Raw genomic sequence first — 14,984 nt, 5'->3', positions numbered from 1 at the left:
ACTGGCTTGTAAATTGTTTTTTGCAGGCCAAATACAATGTGCATTGATTTTGAATTATTTAGTTTGATACGCCATTTTGTTGTCCATGTTGCAGTAGAATCCGCCGCTGATTGCAATTTCGTCGTTGTAGTTTCGATAATTCTCCCACTACTAAGATAGCCATGTCATCTGCAAAGGTTGCGGTAACGTGTTGCTCGTGAACCGGTAAGTCATGCTTATACAAGAGGTATACGAGAGGACCTAGGATGCTTCCTTGAGGTACCGCCGCTCTTGCTTTTTGTAATGAAGAATGGGCGTTGTTAAGTCTGACACGAAAGTATCTGCCATCAAGGTAGCAAGAAGGAATTTTGCAATAATTCCTGGTCAAAATCAATTTTAGTTTTTGGAGTAAGCCCTATGCCAAACTTTGTCAAACGCCTGCGAGACGTCAAGGAACACCTGCTCAAACTTTATTTTCCTCTATCGCACACTCTATGATTCTAACAACCCTGTGAACTTGGTCGATTGTATGTAGAGTGATTTTTTCGAAAGCCAAATTGGTGCGTTGGAATAACTCTCTTGTTTCCTATAATCGGCAACATTCGAGTCAGTAAAAGTCGTTCAAAAAGTTTAGACAGCTTTGATAGCAGAGAAATAGGTCGGTATGAAGACACATCATTTGGCGATTTTCCGGCTTTCAGAATCATAATTACTTCTGCTGCCTTCCAGTACATAGGAACATATTTTAACAAAAAACACAAATTGATCAATTGTGACAGACAAGTACCACAGCTATTGGGCAATCTCTGAAGAATTTCTGCAGTTATGAGGTCGAAACCAGGCGTTTTTTGGTTTTCATTTTGAAAATTTCGCTCATTACTTCTTCGTTACTAACAGGCTCAATGCTAACATCACTTTCAATCCAATTTGACGCGATGTCAATAACTTCAGATCCACCATTGGCAGAGAAGGTTTTACGAAGATTCTCTGCAAATAAATTTGCTTTTTGCCCGTTGGGTATCGTTAATTTTAATGGGTGCTATGTGTTTTATCGGATGATTAAATGACTTTGCTGTCTTCCATAAGGATTAGTCTGTGGATTTATCAGATGTAAGGTTCTTAAGAAATCGATTGGAATTATCATTTTTGAATGTCTCAATTTGAACGTGTAGTTGTTTTGTGGTTTGCTTGAGCTTCAATTGGTCCTCAAGATATGTGGTTTGTTGCCAACGACGTCTAAGTTGTGGTTTTTTATTTATCAGCATCTTGATATATGATGGGTATTTTTTCTTTTTTGATGTGACATCTTGCTGGGGCGTACTGTTCCATGCTGCGTTTTGAATTATTTGCGTGAATTGAAGCAGGGCATCATCAAGATCATCAATGGTTAGGATACGATCGGTGTCTACCACTACAGCTTCTAATTGCAGCTGGAAGTACTGCCAGTCGGTGAAGTTATTAAATAGACGAGAAGACGTTTTATTTAAAACCGCATTTCCTGATATTTCTAAAGCATCGGTGAGTGGTCAGAGTTCAGATCGAAGCCTTCGGAAATAGAAAGATGATTTGCGGGAATATTTTTGAAGAGAAAAAAGTAAATCAAATCAGGTACTTTGTTGGTGTCTGCAGGACAATATGTTGGCTTGCCAGTAGAAATTATTAAGCAACCTTTGTGTCCTATGGCTATAAACATTTCGCTCCCTTTTGTCGTTGTAAGCCTAGACCCCCAATGTATGTGCTTAGCGTTAAAATCACCTCCTATAATAAATCGTCTTTTGTATCTTTCGATGAGAGATACATAATCTTCAGATTTTAGTTGGTGTCTGGGTGGGCTGTTAGTAAAATTTGTTGCTCGAAGGCCTTGACAGAAACGGAAGTAGTTTAAAATTCCTCAGCGCTGAGTTGGTCTTCCAATTGGTGAGTTATGTTGTTTTTTATGAGAACGGCGCTGCGACCTCTTGCACAATTGTTGGGGTGAATAGTATGTTTAAAATTCAATTTCGTCGTTGTTTAACAGAACTTCTAGCTTCGTTTGATGTTTAGCTAGACCGTTGGCATTCCATAATATTATTTTTAGTGTTTTATTTATAGTCAAAAAATTGCATGTTTTGTTCAAGGGCACACAAGCGACACAACTGATTTGAAGATTTGGCCTTGTTCATTTAATTTGCTTAATATAGCTGAAAGGCATATGTAAGTAGATTCAATGTAGAAAGCACCTGTAAAATTTAAAGAAAGCTCTGTGGAAAGTTTCTACTTTTTTCATTTGCGACTAGGTATTTCTCATATGGGTTTGTATACATAAGAATATGTGTAGCCATAACCTTTTCCTCGTGAGTAACTTAAAACTGGTAACATAACTTTTCACTGTTAGCAAAATATAACTGGAAACACTTCAAAAGGAAAATCAGCACAAACGAAAATATATAATATATTGACTGTTTTATAAATTTACAAGGCTCATTTTGGCTATGGTATGCATCTTATGTTCCCTACATACATACATATGTATGAAGAAATTTGTGCCGGCATGTTATTCGACTTTACCTTATACTTTCAGCTATCCAACTGTCTGATTCTCTATACTATCTTTGCAAGGCAGTGAATTTAATTTTTTGACCGGCGCACTTGTAATACCGTTGACTGTATAGTAAGTAATCGCAAATACACACACTAAAAGAGCCGGCTTGCAGTAAAGAAGGTAGGAAGGAAATAGGTGAGAAATGTGGCAACATAGTAGTTACCGGTTGCTGGCTAAACAAATCCAGCATAGCAACAAGAGAAACGTTGCGAGAATTGCAATCACAACATCACCATATTGAGGTAGAGAAGCCGGTTTGCTAATGCTACTAAGGTTTGCTTAAGATTGTTTTGTGTGCACAAACGTTGACTAGCGCGTTCATGCGCGAAAGACAGTTAACCCTGCAACAGAAAATATGTATATTGCGCAAAGTAGCACAATCGTGTATACATGTTTAACTATATACTGTACATTCATAACTACTTTTACATAATGTTGGATATATGGAAATTCTGTGTGCAGCAAAAGGAATTAGCACTGTGACTTAAAAGGTTGTTTATATTTCAGTAAAAGGCCGCTTATCCTGGTTGCCCTTCCAATATAACTATAGAATGTTGGGGAAACTCGCTCCAGTTGCAAAGTCAGAAATAAAATTTGTTCATCTACTTCATCATTCTGAAGAAAACGTCTGCATTCTATCTCATAGATATACCATACTAACCCAGTATATGAGAAATGTTTATTGATTGTGATAGTTGAGGTATTCAGTGAGTAACTAAATTTTTTCCACTCCGCTACGCTTCCGTTGAAACCAAACCTATTGAAGAACGCTTACTCAAAAACAAAAACAAAAAACAACCTGGTTAACTGAAACGAATAAAATCGCTAAATCATTGCAGTGCGTGCCGCGTAACTGAGTGAATTTAGAATCCGCGAACTTTGTTCTCAGTCGTTCAGTGGAGTTTAAAATTGGAAGTTGTAATGAGTGAAACAAATTTCTTTTTATCCAGCTGCTGTAGGCGAGTGGGCACTATAGGCAAATGTGCTTTTGCATGGCAATTATTCGGGTTGTTCTGAGCTCGATATCCACTGCGGATATCGCACATCAAATGATAGCTGAATTGTAATAATGATTAGTCTTCGGGTGCTGGTGATTTCAAGTCACCGAAAAACCACGAAAAGCTTCTGCCGAAAAACCATCTGCCGTTAAGGAGCGGCATAAAACTGTAGATTGCTCCATTTGCCTCAAAAATTGGAAAGTAGAGGTGTTTAATTATACTTACACTTATAAACATGGCACCCACCATAGCCGAATGGGTCGCATACCATTGGTTGACTACCATTTGGTAGTGCCCAGTTTTGAAACCCGCTGTGGACACGAAACACTAAAATAATAGAAAAGGGTTTTTCTAATAGCGGCCCTTGGTCCCTTGGTCGGCAAAGGCAAACCTCCAAGTGTATTTCTTTTACCGAAGCCAACAGCCGTTTGGAGGCGGCATAAAATTGTAGGTTGGAGGAGGAGCTCGTCCAAACATTTAACAAAGGATGCAAGCTCAAATTATATGTATATATATTAGGGCGGATCGATTTAAAAATCGCTCATTGCTCTGTGAAAATCGTATTCTAGGGATCAAAATAAGAAACTTTGCCGAAGCAACCATACTTCTAAAACGAATTCTGGTGTCCCCCAATTTGGGTCGAACGAAAAATCCCACTTTGACCCATTTGGAATGCTCCAATCGAGTCCAAATGTATGACCGACCCCTACTAACTTTGGACGGCCGATCCACTCATGCCAGTGGCACATCCCCTGGAACTCCCCTGGGGGGTTCCCCTTACAATCATCTCAAAATATCACCATTTTTGGTCTTTACATGAGAAAAGAAACTAAAAAGTTCGACCCAAATTGGGGGACATCAGAATTCGTTTTAGAGGTATGGTTCCTGCGGCAAAGTTTCTTATTTTGATCCCTAGAATAAAATTTTCACAGAGCAATGGGCGATTTTTTTGCCTCCCCACAAAAGACACTAAAAGTTCGACCCAAATTGGGGGATATCAGAATTCGTTTTAGAGGTATGGTTCCTTCGGCAAAGTTTCTTATTTTGATCCCTAGAATATGATTTTCACAGAGCAATGAGCGATTTTTTTGCCTCCCCACAAATCGACCCGGCCTAATATACATACTTATTTACAAAATGGAAGTGCCCTAAACTTGCTTTAAACACAATACTTGTTTCCTTATATCGTGACGGTTGTCATTTCTGTAACTCGTTTTATTATATTTTATACTACTTCATATTTGTGAATTTTTTCGAACCACTTCTCATACATTCATACATACATAAAGGCATATGTATTTTTGCACGTACTCATGTGCGCAAAATCGCGCCAAATGCAATGGTGTACTCACTCGTCAACAATGCGTGCGCAACATGCCCACATATGGCAATAAAAACCAAAACCAACATGAGCAATAACAACAACAACGGCGTTGGACGGTGCCAATTTGCCCATTTGGTTAGGCGCATCCGACGCGTCGCCATCTCAACAACTTCATAGCAGCAACTGCCAACTAGCGACCAGAAAAAAGACCAACAACGGCAGACGACAATGTGCAAGTTATGAGCTGCAATTTATATATTTTTATAGACACAGGCGTCCCATATTAGGCATCATTAAGTTATTTGCTATTGACTCGTATGCCACAGACGTCCCGAATATATATGTATGTAGATACGAGTATTTCCATGAGTATGCATTTATGTTGCTTTTCTTAGCCGACCAAGTAGCAGCCTAGCTGTTAGCCCCTCCAAGAGCATTTGGACGGAAATTGAGTGATCTCTGATAAAAAGTCAATATCTCAATGACTTTTGCGTTGGCTGCAAGAGCTATAAGTAAGCTGTGCTTGGCATTTATGCACTAGAGTCCAAATGTGTGTGTGTGTGTATGTATGTAGGTTTGCGTATATAAATGTGTATAATATTTTATTTCTTTTTCGTAGAGTGGTCGGGTGGAAAAAGTACTTTTTAATTAAAGTCAAAATAAATTGGTTTCTCTTCCGCATCACTTTTTACTGCTAGGGCTCCTAAAGGGAAAAAACAAAAAAATATTAGTTTAATTGGTTTGGAATTTTTGTGTTCGTATACTTGTACATATCCATGCGTCTGTTGAGTAGTTAGTTTGATATATCGTTTTTATTCTGACATAGATAATTCTAGATAAAAATCATGATTAATTATTTTAGACGCAGTATTTAGTTGAATAATAAGTATGAGTGAGTGAGACTATAGCTGTATTTTAACATTAAGGGGGGAGCCTGGTTTATAAGGTCAAAAAAATCAATTTTTTTTTTCGTTTTAAGCGATTCCTAATATATTTCAGAATATGCACACAAAGTTACAGAGCCTAATTCTCAATATTTCCTTAGATACAAAGCCAAAGGTAGGCGAGCGTTAGGTAGTTACGCTGTGACCGGACAGCTATAGTACAAACTTTATCTTCTTTTCTCGACTTTTCATTTTTATGATTTCCTTGAATTGGCGTCCATGAATGAAAAAAAAACTAATGAACCTTTTGAAATGAATCATAGCTTGTTCTCAAGATTTTTATACCAAGTTGAAGTGAATTTTTTTTTATAGAAAGGCATTTTTTTCTTTAAAACCTCCAAAAAGTTGAAATTTTGGAATTTCTCTCAGTTTTCTTAGTTCATCTAGAATAAAAAATCATGATAATTAGAAATCCATTTGAATTTTTTGCTTAAGATAATAATTACGAGCTGTATCTTGTACGCCAGTTGGAAACTCCTGCGTTGCAGCGTTCTACTAATTTCTATGTTAAACATTTTTTCAACTTATTTTAACCAGTACAAAAATTTTTGATACTTTTTAAATGTTCATTAAAAGATAGAAAAAACTTTGCAGTGCTAAATTAATTTTTTCCTTAAAAAAAAAATCGCAAAGAGATGCAATTCTTAGACCTCATAAACCAGGCTGAAGCTGATGTCAAACAACCTGTTTTGGAGCCTTTAAATTTGGCTGTCCTACTTGATAATACTGATAAGTCACGCTTGTGAAGATGACGAGCTTCCAATGAACATCTCAGTCTCGGACTAAAAATGTAGATTACCTACGCTACAGTTATCATTAGCATATTCATGACTATAACTTTTAGCATTGCCAATAACACCATATTCTTTTTCAAAACATTACCATTATCAAGATTATAAACTTTTTTTCTGCTGGTTTTTTTGAGTATTCTTTTCATGACAGAAATACACTTGGAAGCTTGTCAATGACTGCCAAGAAGAGGCCACCTTTGGAAAAAACGTTCTCTATCATTTGGTGTCTCATGTCCGGAGTTTCGAACCCAGGCAGTTCCAAACGGAAGTTGTACACGAACCCATTCGGATTCGACTTATCGTCACAATCACCATTATTGCAGTCCTTCCTAGTGCCAATATCACTATCATTACCATCACCACTACCATTAACATCAACATTTCCGTCGAAAACTTAAATTTGCCACGCCTCCATAGATTTAATGATTTCTATACATTTGTGACTATGCACTAAGGCTGTACACGCTTTATTTACATTTGTTTATGGCTAGAAAGTCTTTGCTGAATTTTAAAATTTAAATAAATATATAAATTTTTATTCATTCACGGTGACACGAATTTCTGTGCTCTATTTTTGTTAGAAACATTTTTCATTATGATTAATGTCGTGTCATAGTAGTTTTATTTAGTTTTTTAGTATAGAATTATAAACGGTTTTGGTTTTGAAAATACTATTTTCGTTGTTGTCATTCCTTCCTGCATTGTGCCACACCCCAACAAACATTTAGGTTAGAGAGCGATTAGAAAACGAGTCGAATTCTAAGGTAGAAGGCTGGAATATATATATATAATTGGCGCGTACACCCTTTTTGGGTGTTTGGCCGAGCTCCAGCTCCGAGGTAGTCACGCACCAACCCATTCGGCTACGGCGACCGCCAGGCTGGAATATGATAAGAAAAACGGTCGAGAGCTACAGCATTCTTTACAAAAAGGGGACTTAGTTCTCAACTTCGTCAAAATAATCGTGTTCTTACGTTCTTATAGGTTCAGGAATCATGTGAATGCCGTTCCGCCAAAAAACGCCTCATCTGATGTCAAGTATTTGAGCCAATTTTAAAGCACTTCTTCGTTATCGAAGTTACGCCTTTCATATGGTTTGACAGGGATCGGAAAAGATGGTAATCAGTCGGTGAAAGACCTCCCATGCGAGCTCTTGGAGCTTTGACGACTTGTGCAACATGGACCTGGCGTTGTCGTGAAGGAGTATGGTTTGACCATGTCGATCATATATTTTCAGTTGGATAGCCTTATTCAATGTAGAGTTCCTTGTTGACCATAGCATTCTTTTCGAGCATTTTCCAGTGCATCATGCCCTCCCAGTCCCACCAAACACATATTATGATCTTCTTTGGATGAAGATCCGGCTTGACTCGCAACTTTGATGTATCTCCTAGAGCCACCCATTCCATTCTTTGCTTCATATTGCTCGATGGCGGGCGAGATGCCGAGCAGCAATTTGAAGGTGACTTTCTTTGTTTTTTTTTTTAGTTGAGCTCGCGATGCACCCAGGCTCCCAATTTTTCCCATTGAATGAAGGAGATTATGATCGCACTTAATTTTTTCGCCAGTTCCCGACTGGTTGACTGGTTTGGCGACCGTTCTCCTTCGAAAATGATTAGAGATGTTCTTCATCGAATTTAGAAGGTCTTCCGCTGCGGGACATGCCATAGACATCAAAGTCGCCATTTTTGAATTTTGCAAACCTTTTCACCGCTGTGGTCTCGCCTATGACACCTTCTCCACACACGTCGCAAATGTCCCGGACTGCTTCGGCAGGTTTTTTGCATAGATGAAAGGCAAAAAAGAACATGTGTCGAAAATCTTAATTTTTGTTTCCTGGGCATTCTATTTCTAAGCCTCAAAACTTATAAGTTTGCAGACATATTTTCTTTGTACGCCTTTTGTTTTAGAAAATTGTCCTTTGGCATGTTGAAAGAAACCGATAGATGTTGCTCGATATATATTTTTTTTTCTTCGCGTGAAGGAATTTGGATGAAAATGTGCCTGAAAATTAAAATCAAAAGTATAAGTGCAGCTTACTGTTCGAAATTAGATGTCTGTTTTATACTTTTTAAAGCTGCCGTCACGCTTGGCACTGTAATAGCCGGTTTGTCCTTCGTCCCTTCCAACAGACTCGCTGTGCAAAACCATCTGTGAAAATTTTGCGTCAAGTACCGAACTTTCTGCCATACGACAAGTTATGGTAGATAGTTCGTCTTTCTGAAATTATATATTACATTCCTTTTAAATTTTGCTTTTTGAATGCATATTTAGAAACATAAAAAACATACTATATAAATCAAATAGTATATAAATATAAAATATACATACATATACTTTTAAGAGTCCTGGAACAACAAGAAAGCCCTGAAAAATGTTTGCCTAAAATATTTAACAAAGTGCCCGTCGCAGCAGTCGTTATGCTGTTCTCAATGGTCAATTTATGTAGTTAAGTGTTGTCGCATATTCGGAGCTTCAACATCAGACGCACGATTCACTATACGCTTCATAGTTTTTGCTGCTATTCAAGTGCTCAATATCTTCACTTCTCCTTATTTCTTCAGAAGCTGATTGTGAGTTTGACTGATATGTGGCTTAAGGTTTGACTACGACGTTCCTCCAATCCTTTTTAATTTTTGTTTTTATTAATTTTTCAATAGTTAAATAATTTATATACTTATACTAACTTGCAATATGTATTCTCACACAACTTTTGACGAACTCGTTTCTGTTTGATGGTAATGGGTCTCACACTCAGGGGCCGTTTAAGTATTACGTAAGCAGATTTATTACAATTACAAATAGCATTTGTGTTTACATGATTTGACAATCGTTAAATGTATCTCTTTAGAATATACTGAGATTTTTCTCTTAACAAATGGAATACCTCGATCCATGTGTATGGCTTCGTTTGTGATAAACCAAGGTGCATTAACAAGTGTTCGTAAGGTCTTTGACGTTGCAATATCTCCACATTGGACTTACTAGCAGTTCCCCAAAGCTGTATACCGAAGGTCCATATAGGCTTCAATATAGCTTTATACAATCTAACCTTGTTTTCTAGACTAAGTTGAGATTTGCCACCAAGTAGCTAGTACATTCTTTTGATTTTATTTTTAAGCTGTTTATGCTTAGCTTTAATATGATTTTTCAATGTGAGGCGTCGATCAAGATGCATTCCCAAGTACTTGACTGTGTCGCTAGTAGGAATTTGATGACCATTTAAATACACTGGAGGGCATTGTTCTCTTCTTAGTGTAAATGTAACATGAATAGACTTTTCATGATTAATATTAATTTTCCATTTATTGAGCCAAGTTTCCAAAGTGTGTAAGTGATTTTGTAGCAGGGAGGAGGCCTCTGCAGGGGACTCACTAGATGCGATGAAGGCTGTATCATCAGCAAAAGTCGCCACTTCTACCTTTTCTGTTGTCGGCATATCGTAAGTAAATATCGTATACAAGACTGGGCCTAAAACGCTACCCTGAGGCACACCTGCGTTGATACTATATAGCATCTTGGTGCTTTACATAAAAGTGCCTGTCGCTTAGATAAGATTTAAGCACTAAGTAAAAATGTGCTGGTAAAAGTTGTTTAATTTTAAAGAGTAGTCCCATATGCCAAACTCTGTCGAATGCTTGTTGTACGTCAAGAAAGGTTGCAGAACTGTATTCTTTTCTTTCAATCGCATCTGTAATAACATTCACAATTCTGTGGCATTGTTCTGGTGTGCCATGCCCAACTCTAAACCCAAACTGATGTTCAGAAATGATATTTTGATCCTCAATTACAGGTAACATTCTTTTCAAAAATATTCTTTCGAATATCTTCGAGAATGTTACGAGCAAACTAATGGGGCGGTAGGACTTGACGTTATTTTCAGGTTTGTTGGGTTTTGGGACCATTACTACGACAGCACACTTCCACTGTGTGGGAAATGGAAGCTGAGTACAATTGTACTCCGTGCCCTATTTCATACAAACTCATCAACAGTTCATTGATGCACCTCGCCGCAGAAATAGCTACGGATAGCAATAAACGGCCGACATATTTGCTGTAAGGTGATTCAGTGACAAGACAGTAGCTATGGCGCCACCAATAACCAGATCACCAGTGGTGAAAGGTGTAGTGCCCGAACGATTTGCATAGTTGACGGTAGCGTTAAAGGTCTGAATGAATCATTGCCAGAAAATGACGGGGCGCGTAGTTTTGTAAAATCCGAGCTTACAGCCTGTGATGATGGTATTCATTGGCATTCGTGCTGACATGCGTTCAATAAGCGATGACTTTTCGCTAGTTTCCGGATACAATGCAGAATCATAAATATATTTGGCATGCCGTAGTTCATCTAGTGCGCTTCATTCGTTGGACACATCCTTGCCAACATAGAACTTTAGTTTTGACTTTTTATTTGGAATGCTTTTTTGATTGATTGTTTGTTTGTTTGTGTGTTTTTTCGAAAAATTAGGTATTGGTGTAGTGGTGTTATAGGGTGTTATAAGAAGCATAGATAAAACTTGCAACCTTTTTTACAATATGCTTTTATAATTTCAATGAAAAAAGGGCTAATGTATTTTTATTATTTTTTATATTGTAAATACATATGTATATTTTTAACATAAATAAGTTGGTGGACATTTTTATTCGTTGATATTTAACTTACGTCTATATATTTTTTTCTTTTCAGGTATGTTCAGGGTTTCAATGAAAATTATAAGCACTCATGCGAGTAGATAGATGTTATTTACACGTACGTAAGTATTACTTGTATATTTTATTCTTCTTCTTTAAATAATGTTAAAGGCTTTGTTCCTTGAGGAATATATGTATGTTATATTCCTAGTTTTTGCGAAACGATTTTCTAAGATCAAATAATTTTTTAGTTAGTACCTTTGCAAATGGTTACATATCTACAAATTTCTTTTCAAAGTTTTGGTTTTAATCTTTACTATTACTTCCGTGATGGGTTTTTGATTGTACGTTTGCTTAGTTTTTTGCGGAGTCTTAAAAGGGCCAAGTTGACATAGGTTAACTGACAGATATATTCTTATTGTATATATGTACAAAATAAGTATTCTAATTGATCCACCAATATGAAACCTTTACTCAAATATCTATTAAGTATGTGATAACAGGCGGCCGCCGTAGCCGAATGGGTTGATGCGTGACTACCATTCGGAATTCAGAGAGAGAACGTTGGTTCGAATCTCGGTGAAACACCAAAATGAAGGAAAAGTTTTTTCTAATAGCCGTCGCCCCTCGGCAGGCACTGGCAAGCCTCCGAGTGTATTTGTGCCATGAAAAAGCTCCTCATAAAAAATATTTGCCGTTCGGAGTTGGCTTGAAACTGTAGGTCCCTTCATTTGTGGAACAACATCAAGATGCACACCACAAATTGCAGTAGGAGCTCGGCCAAACTCCCAAAAAGGGAGTACCAATTATAACGGGTGATTTTTTAGCTATTATCTGTTTAAACAGTTGGTTTAAACAGCTGACGCACGTTTCGTTTTTGTTTCACTATCAAACAGCTTCAGTTTGGTCTATAATTTAACCGTGAAGCGTCTTACAAACGAACAACGCTTGCAAAGCATTGAATTTTATTATAAGAATGCGTGTTCTGTTAAGAAAGTTTAAGATCCACTTTTTTATCGAAAAATTGTGTTCAGCGACGAAGCTCATTTTTAGATCAATGGGTACGTAAATAAGCAGAATTCTCGATTTTGGAGTCAAGATCAGCCAGAAGAATTGCAAGACCAATGTATACAGAAAAGGTCACAGTTTTGTGCGGTTTATGGGCTGGAGGTATCATTGCACCGTACTTCTTCAAAGATGCTGCGAATCGCAACGTAACTGTGAATGGTGAGCACTACCGTGAAATGATATCCAACTTTCTTTTGCCGAAAATGCAAGAACTTGACTTGCAAGACATGTGGTTTCAGCAAGACGGCCTTTAGATTTTTTTTTGGGCTATTCAGACAAGCCTGCTTCAATTAACGCATTGGAAGACAACATTAAAGCATTTATATGTGAGATGCCAGCCGAAACATTGGAAAGAGTATGCCAAAATTGGACTAAGCGGCTGGACTATTTGAAGCGCAGTCGCGGTCAACATTTGCATATGAAATAATCTTCAAACATTAAATTATATGGACTGTACTATCGATTTGAATAAAAATTTCATACATTTTTCTGAATTTTACGTGTGTTTTTTTAAAAAACTTTCCTATAGCTCTTAAAAAATCCCCCTTTATAATGATAGTTTAGGCAAAGGCACAAACAATTTTTTGGCTATAAAAACAATAGAAGCTTATGTTTTGAAAACAATATTATCAAATATTTACTTCGCTAATTATGTGTGAGGCTGTATTATGTACGGCTGTATGCTGCAGTGTCGGCAACCTGGCTCACTACGAGTATAAACGTATCCTAAAGTTTCGTTTTCACGCATAGACAATGTGATGGCAACCCTCACGTGTAAAAAAGTAAGTAACTACCGATGACGTAATCATCATCTAGACTCCCCTGCCCCTATGACATCCAAAATAAGCAAAACAAAAAAATCCTTTGACAAAGATTGAAGACAATTTTTTTATTTTTATTAAAATAACTTAAAAACAATGTTGAATAATGTTAATTATAGATAAATGAACTATTTGCATTTGGTGGGTTTTGACTTTGGTATAATAACAATGAAACATTGTAACTGATAACGCAGATGTGTGTAAAAGTGTGTATGCAAAAATATCGATGGCAACATTGTGGCGAAACAACCAAACACACACACATACAAAGCGATGTTTTGTGCAAATATGTACTATATGTAACTAAAAGAACTCAATTGTTTTCTACGGTATAAGTTTTGCTTAATTTTGTGTTTTCTATGGGCAACAGAAAGGAACTACGATACGTTGGTCAGTGTGAGCGCCATAAGTATGACTGATTCAACATTCCGCGCAATTAATCGAATCGATAACACTGGCGTTTATCGCAATAGCGTAATTCGCGGTTTTTCTAATAATTCTCTAATCGAGTTCCTACATGGTTCTCTAACCTGATTTTCCGTAGGAAACTACATTAGAATACTAATATTTTTTTTTTGTTTTTTTTTTTGTTTTTTTTTTTTATTTCTTCCCAAAAATATTACACCTATCGTTAGACAATAAGTAATTTGATTTACAAAAAGATGGAATGAGAGTGATATTGAAGGGCCAATGCCCCCAAGCTCATTTAGAAGAAATATATACATATTATTTAAAACCAAGTGGTTAACAAACAATGACATATACGATTAGTTGACAATTGATTACATGGATTTTGCAAGATCTGTTGGTGTTTGACGGTTAAGCCGACTTTGGGTAGATTTTTCTTTATTTGGTAGTCTTCTCATCATAGGATTTGTGTGCGTTAATAATCTATTTATGTGTCTTCTGCTAGCGCTTTGTATTGTTTCATCAATAGTATCGATGTCAAGGTCGCGATGAATACCTGCCTTAGGTATGTACCAAGGTGCATTAGTTAAGGTCCTAAGAATTTTAGACTGGACTCGTTGAAGTATACTTAGATTACTTTTTGCAGCAGTGCCCCAAATCTCAATTCCATATTTCCAGATTGGAGCAATTATCGTTCGATAAGTAAGTACTTTATTTTGCAATGATAGATTGGACTGAGGTCCAAGTAGCCAGTACAATTTGTTAAAGCGATTTTTAACTTCATTTCGCTTTTTCTTTATATGCTCCTGCCAGTTTAATTTCGAGTCGATCGTAATACCCAGGTATTTCGCTTTGGTGTCAATATGCACGTCAGAATTACCAACGCTAACTGGTTCAATGGTTGTCCTTCGGTTTGTGTAGTTTACTTGTATTGTTTTGTCAGAGTTAATTTCGATGTTCCATTTTTTGAACCAGTTTAATGTCACATTTAATTCGTTTTGTAAATTTTGTTTTGCGACTTTTGTATCTTTATGAGATATCATGAGGACTGTGTCATCCGCAAATGTTGCAATCATGCTGTTTTCTGACTTCGGTTCCGGTAGATCAGCCGTGTGCAATAGATACAATGTTGGACCTAATACACTGCGTTGGGGAATGCCTGCGTTCATAGGTTGAATGTCTGAACATGCGTCGTTATATTTAACATAGAATTTCCAGTCTTGGATGTAACTCTTAAGCATAAGGTAAAAGTCATTAGGTAGTTGTGTTTTTAATTTATGGAGTAACCCAGGGTGCCACACTTTGTCAAAAGCTTTAGCTACGTCGAGGTATATGGACATGCACACTCTTTTTTTATTCAGGTCATCATTAATTTTGTGAACTACTCTATGAATCTGTTGGATTGTTGAATGGTTTTTCCATACTAATGTAAAATCTA

Source organism: Anastrepha ludens, chromosome 6, assembly GCF_028408465.1.
Source record: "Anastrepha ludens isolate Willacy chromosome 6, idAnaLude1.1, whole genome shotgun sequence".
NCBI lineage: Eukaryota > Metazoa > Arthropoda > Insecta > Diptera > Tephritidae > Anastrepha > Anastrepha ludens.
Note: the sequence above shows the minus strand (reverse complement) of the source record.